Here is a 7,173-nt window from a genome sequence, read left to right as displayed (position 1 = left end):
ATTCTCTCTCAACTCTCACAAATATTTTCAAACAACAAGCATATGAGAAGGGTAAAAAGAAGGAGAAAAGAAGCTCTTACAAAGTGTCGCGGTGCTGGCGGTGTAGGACGTGCAAACGCTGGCCTCCAGGTAATCAGTCTTGGGATTTTAGGGTTTTCTTTGCTTGAGATTTTTGCCTCCAAGTTCCATTGTTATTTCGAATCGTCACCTCTCTTTACTGATTTCTCTTTCTCCTTTTTATGCTCTCCCAGCTTAGGGTTTTGAATCGGTCTTTGCTGTTCCAGAAAGGTAACTTTGCAAAGCACTTTGGATGCTCAGAAATTGGATTGACCTCTTTGATGCTAGGTTCGAAAATGGTAATCTGAACCTTCGCTTTCTTCCTTGAATTTCATCTCTATTCCAATTTGGGAATTTCTTGAATTTTTACTGCTTGGTAATTAATTTTTCCTTTTTACTGCAATGAAAAATGGTGAGCTTGGTTTGATGCATCCTTGTTCATGGTTTAACATCTTATTACAGAGGGTAATGTTCATTTCTCTTGCTGATTTTGTTTTGAGATCTTGGTACTGCTGCAAGTCAGGTCTGTTAGCTGTAGTTGCTTGGGACTTCATGGTTCTGTTTGAGTTTGAAACAGGTTTTGGTGGTTTGGCTTGATGCAAGTTGGTACAGTCATGGTGTTGCAAGGCAAGCAAGGCATGTGTTTCAAATATAAAATGGTACTGATAATTACAGGATTAATACTAGTTGAATTGGTCAAAATCAAATGCCATGTAGTTATGATCAAGGTATCTCGACTTAGCCATTAGCTCATGTTTTCTTGCATCTTTTTGCTTGGTGCAGGATTATGGTATACATTTGGTTCAATTTTGGCCTGTGCATGATGGCATGGTAGGGAGAATGTTGATGTTACTAACTTGTGAACATGTTCAGTTAAGTCTCAATGTTGCTGAATTTCCAGAATTTTATAGCAGTGTTTACATGCTGATTGCACTGTAGCCTTGTTGTAGCAGGTAGGTTCATTGACTTCTATTGCATTGGAATAGCAGGATGTATCACAGGTCTGGTATCTTAGTTTGCCTTACTGCTAGATGTTGTGGAATGCCCTTAGGAATAGTTATTGCATGACCTGATGCAGGCATTTGCTTTGGCCTTGCTACGACAGCTATTGTAAGATTGTCTTGGTTCATAGTTTGGTAGGTGAGTCCTTTGTCTCATATTTTGGTTCAATGCCTTATAAGTTTTAATCCCACTATTTGCACTCAATTCCTTGCCCTCACTTGTTTCTCTTGCTGCAACATGAACTTGGCCTATCATGTTCAAGCTAAGGTCTAGCCCTGGTAGCCTATGATGCAAGCTTGGAAACTGTTTGGCTTTGAGGTGTGCACATTGTGATGAAGGTGTAATGTTGCTGCTCACTTGGTCTTGCAATGTCATGTTGGATCATTTTTCAGTTCAGCAGGTGAGTGGCTAAGCATGGTTTGATTTCTTATTGAAATGCAAGGAAAAAAACCATGTGCTTGAGTTGGCATGCTTCATGTTGTAGGACCTTGTTTGTCTTGTGGTGAGCTTTTGGATAATTGTTGGACTGTCTTTGTATTGTAGGATGACCTTTCAGCTAGGCAATGTTGGCTGCAATTTCGCATTAGGTCATGCTTGCTTATGCTCACAACAGATTATGACTTGGACATTGACAACAAACTTAAGGCTTTAGTTTCATGGTATGTCAACAACACTTCATGTCTTGTGCATTGATGGTGTTTCTTGTTGGTTATGACTTGGTTGAGAGGTTTGGTTAATTGTTGCTTCCAGCTAGTCAACAGGTTTAGGTTTCCAATGCCTTGCAAATCACTTGTCTCTATTCTTTTATTGCAGATCTGGTGGTCATGTTGTTTGGTGATGATGGATTGCATTTGCCAAGTTATTTCATGCTGTTTTGGACTGAACAGCTTGCCTGCTTTCACTAAGAACCTTGGCTGCATGGCTTGGTTTCAATTCCCATATGTAAGATCAAATTGTTATCAGCTAGTTCCATGCCCATTCATACTGATTTATGTATCCCATAAGCTGTGATTTATGTTATGATTGCCTTGAGTGCATTGCATGGCTGACTGTTTCTGTCTTGGTTTTGCAGCAGGTTCAATGTCCATTTCCTGATTGATTTTTTCAGCATGTGGTTATGGTATGCCCTCTATAGAAACAATAACTGTTCTCCACAATGAATAACAGAGGTCATAAACATCTTAGTCTTTGTCTTTGCTCCATACAGGGGACATATGTCCAACACTGTCAGTCACAGCGCTGCTTCCTTTTTCCAAATTAATTAGAGGATCAGATTCACCTTCCCTTGCCTGGGATGCTAGTGTGGCAGCTTCAACGACTTTTTGCTGATTCTCAAGAGTACAATAGTAAGAATATAGAATCATCCCAACCATGGCCAACAGAATACCCATGATGTTTCTCCAGCTGAATGGATCGTGGAGCAAAGTATAACCAAATGCCAATACAAGGCATGTCTTTAGGTGTCCAAGAACCTGATAGGTGACTGGAGATGTCTTTCCAATTACAAGAAATGTGCTAAAATTGACAGAAATTGAGATGAGGCATGAAAGAACTATGAAAACCGTCGCTTGCGTTGTGTACTTGAAAGAAAATACATTTTGACTGGTCAAAAGTTTATCCAGATAGGTGTAACACCCTTCTAAAAATACCCCAAATATTTAATTAAAACCACAAAATATAATCAGAGTAGATATGAAATTAAGGGTGTCACACTTGACACTTCACACCATTCACCAAAATATCCTGTCATGCTCATTTATTTAATCAAAATAAAACATTTGCATAATTCACAGCGGATAAAATCTAACAACAATGCAAAACATGTAACACATTACATGTAAATTTGTTCAACAATCAACAATGAAAAACAAGTAAAACATCCCGTCCCGATGTTACATCTACCAGAGCATGACCCACTAAGGAACTACACTAGACTCCAAGGACTAGCTTCTACTCAATCACTACTCGTTACCTGAAACATAGTTGTAAGGGTGAGTTCCTCAATCGATATAATAAGCATTATAAAATATCATGTAATGCTAAGTAAATTAACACATTTCATCACCCTAATCATATCACACATTCAACAACGGTAACATCAACTCATAATCATCATCATACTCAACTCAACACAAAACACACGTATAATATTGGAATACATCCATTCACATTATACGCCATACATACATTATGCAATGAGACTCCATGCATGCGGTATCGACTATTCGTGAACACATAGTTCAACCTCACCGATCAAATCCAGATACGGCTACCAAGCTCACTAGTCCCACTCATTTGAGACCTAGTGACTCACTCACTAATTCCTCACCATGGGAATTAGCTACCACCCCAAGGGCTATGATATGCACGCTAATCACCTAGCATGCAAACATCAACAACAATCCACAACAACTCACTCACTAATTCCTCACCATGGGAATTAGCTACCACCATAAAGGCCATAATATACATGCTAAATCACCTAGCATGCAAACATCAACAACAATTCAAAATAGACATATGCTCACACTCTAAGCCATAAACAGTCCATTCACAATTGCATACAGAACAGATACATTCACAGTATTATGCATACCATCATACATCATCAGCATGTTATCACAAAAATCATATCATGTCATGCCAATTAATAATCACAGTATTAGCACACTCTACTAATATCTACACTGCTCAAAACAACGGGAAACGATCCCTACTATATCATACGTCAGCTAAAATTTCATTACTCAGCTGAACAACCAAAAACTGCACAACAACAGCACAGAAAAATCACAATTCCGCCCATACACGTATTGCCTAGTCCCATACGCGTATGGCCCATTTCTCAGCCAATCCCATACGCGTATTGCCTGCCTCATACGCGTATGCTACGCGTACCACATCCTCATACGCGTACCAACAGAGACAAAACTACGTTAAAATCATCATCTTCTTCATCCATACGCGTATTGCCTAGTGCCATACGCGTACCAGACCATCTCATACGCGTATTGCCTAGTGCCATACGCGTATGACCAGAAACCAGAATTCCAGATCTGCTATGGTTTTCTCTGCTACGAGATTCTCAGATCCCACCTTCCACATTCCAATTTTTACACAACATTCATTCATATTGTCTAACACAGATCATACACATTCAATCTCACAATTTCTAACCTTATTACCTCTAATTCCTACGAATTTCCTCAATCATACTCATATCTCATTCATCCAAAATTTCACAATTTCAACATTCATCATCTAATTAGAGTCAAATCAATGGTTTATCACTACCCATTACATGTTAACCCATAATACCCATTAAACGACGATAAACCCCCCTTACCTGAGTTAATCCGGCAAATCTCTGAGCTTCAAGCTTTTCCTTCCTTCAACCCTTGTTCTCTGGCTCTTTGCCCTTTTTCCACTTTAGAGTCGTTTCTCTGTTTTCACGTGAAAACCTCTTTTACCAAATGGGACCTTTTCTAATTCCAACTTTTATATTCCAATAATAATAATCCAATTATTTAATTAAATTAATAAATATATTATTAACTTATTTTAAATAATTATCTTATTTTTATCGGGGTGTTACAACTCTCCCCCACTAAAAGAGTTTTCGTCCTCGAAAACATACCTCAAGTGAATAACTCAGGATAAGACTCCTTCATCTGACTCTCAAGTTCCCAAGTCACATTGCCACCTGCTGGTCCTCCCCAAGCTACCTTTACTAAAACAATCTCTTTACCCCGCAACTGCTTCAACTCTCGATCCTCGATCCTCATAGGTGATGTTTCAACAGTCAGGTTATCTCTCACCTGTACATCATCTACTTGGACCACATGCGACGGATCAGGAATGTACCTCCTCAACTGAGACACATGAAAAACCTCATGCAAATTCGCAAGTGACGGCGGTAAAGCGATACGATAGGCTACCTCCCCTATCCTCTCCAAAATCTGATAAGGACCAATAAATCGAGGTGTCAACTTCTTCGACTTCAAAGCTCGACCAGCCCCAGTTATCGGAGTAACACGAAGAAACACATGATCTCCCTCTTGAAACTCAAGTGACTTCCTCCTCTTGTCGTGATAACTCTTCTGACGACTCTGAGCAATCCTCATCTTCTCCTGAATCATCTTAATCTTTTCCGTAGTTTGTTGAACAATCTCCGGTCCAACCACAGCACTCTCACCGGACTCATACCAACATAAAGGTGTCCGACATCTCCTACCATACAAAGCTTCATACGGTGCCATACCAATGCTCGAATGAAAACTATTGTTGTAGGTAAACTCAATCAAAGGTAAATAACAATCCCAAGCACCTCCCTTTTCCAAAACACAAGCCCTCAAAAGATCCTCTAGTGACTGAATCGTCCTCTCAGTCTGACCATCAGTTTACGGATGATATGCAGAACTCAATCTCAGCTTAGTTCCCAAAGCCCTCTGCAAACCTTCCCAGAACTTCGATGTAAATCTAGGATCTCTGTCCAAAACAATACTCGACGGAATACCATGCAAACTTACAATCTTCTCAATATACAACTCAGCTAATCTCTCTAACGGATAATCCATTCTGATCGGAATGAAATGAGCCGATTTTGTCAATCTGTCAACAATCACCCAAATAGCTTCAAAATTCTTAATTGTCCTCGGTAAACCAGAAACAAAATCCATACTGATACTATCCCACTTCCACTTAGAATAACCAACGGTTGCATTAGCCCAGACGGCTTCTGATGCTCAATCTTTGACTTCTGACAAGTCAAACAAGAATAAACAAAACTCGCAATTTCTCTTTTCATTCCCGGCCACCAAAATAACTTTTTCAAATCATGATACATCTTCGTAGCCCCAGGATGAATACTCAGGCCACTACGGTGTCCTTCCTCAAGAATACTCTTCTTCAGTTCGGTAACATCCGGAATACACACCCGATTACCAAATTTCAAAACACCATTCTCATCAACTCTGAATTCACCACCTTGACCTTGATTCACTAGAGTCAACTTATCAACCAAAAGCACATCGGATTTCTGACCCTCTCTAATCTCATCCAGAATACCACTCGTTAACTTCAACATTCCCAATTTAACACTATGGTGAGTACTCTCACACACCAAACTCAAGTCTCTAAACTGCTCAATTAAATCCAATTCCTTAACCATTAACATAGACATATGCAATGATTTCCGACTCAATGCATCAGCCACTACGTTTGCTTTACCCGGATGGTAATTCAAACCAAAGTCATAATCCTTCAGAAACTCTAACCATCTCCTCTGTCTCATATTCAGCTCTTTCTGATCAAACAAATACTTTAAACTTTTATGGTCACTGAAAACCTCAAATCTTGACCCGTACAAGTAATGCCTCCATAACTTCAGAACAAATACCACAGCTGCCAACTCTAAATCGTGTGTCGGATAGTTCCTCTCATGAACCTTCAGTTGTCTCGAAGCATAAGCTACAACCTACTTATTCTGCATCAAAACACCACCCAAACCCAACAATGAAGCATCACAGTAAACCTCAAATGGTTCCGACGGACTTGGTAATATCAGAATAGGAGCAGTAGTTAACCTTCTCTTTAACTCTTGAAAACCTTCTTCACACTTTGAGTCCCAAACAAACGCTTGCCCCTTTCTAGTCAACATCGTCAATGGTAACGCCAACTTAGAAAATCCCTCAATGAATTTCCTATAATAACCTGCAAGTCCAAGAAAACTCCTTATCTCGGAAACTGACTTCGGAGCTTCCCACTTAGATACCGCTTCAATCTTAGAAGGATCAACAGCAACACCACCTCTTGAAATCACATGACCAAGAAAACTAACGTCTTCTAACCAAAATTCACACTTAGACAGTTTAACAAATAACTTCTTTTCTCGTAGAACTCCTAAAACCACTCTCAAATGTTCAGCATGCTCTTCTTCAGATTTCGAATACACCAAAATATCGTCAATAAACACCACAACAAACTTGTCTAGGTACGGATGGAAAATCCTATTCATATACTCCATAAATACTCCAGGCGCATTAGTCACACCAAAAGGCATTACAGAATACTCATAATGTCCATACCTTGTTCTGAAAGCAGTCTTCTGAATAT

General features: G+C 39.5%; 1 long non-coding RNA gene across 1 annotated transcript; it reads left to right on the top strand.

Annotated features, from left to right (window-relative positions):
• Positions 1-454: 454 nt before the first annotated feature.
• Positions 455-977, top strand: LOC127085258 (uncharacterized). The gene is made up of 3 exons (XR_007789057.1): positions 455-522; positions 635-716; positions 841-977. It is a non-coding gene; the product is annotated as an uncharacterized LOC127085258 (long non-coding RNA).
• The last annotated feature ends 6,196 nt before the right edge of the window (positions 978-7,173 follow it).

Source organism: Lathyrus oleraceus, chromosome 5, assembly GCF_024323335.1.
Source record: "Lathyrus oleraceus cultivar Zhongwan6 chromosome 5, CAAS_Psat_ZW6_1.0, whole genome shotgun sequence".
Lineage (NCBI taxonomy): Eukaryota > Viridiplantae > Streptophyta > Magnoliopsida > Fabales > Fabaceae > Lathyrus > Lathyrus oleraceus.
The sequence above is the reverse complement of the archived record's forward strand: the minus strand, read 5'-3'. Positions and strand labels throughout refer to the sequence as shown.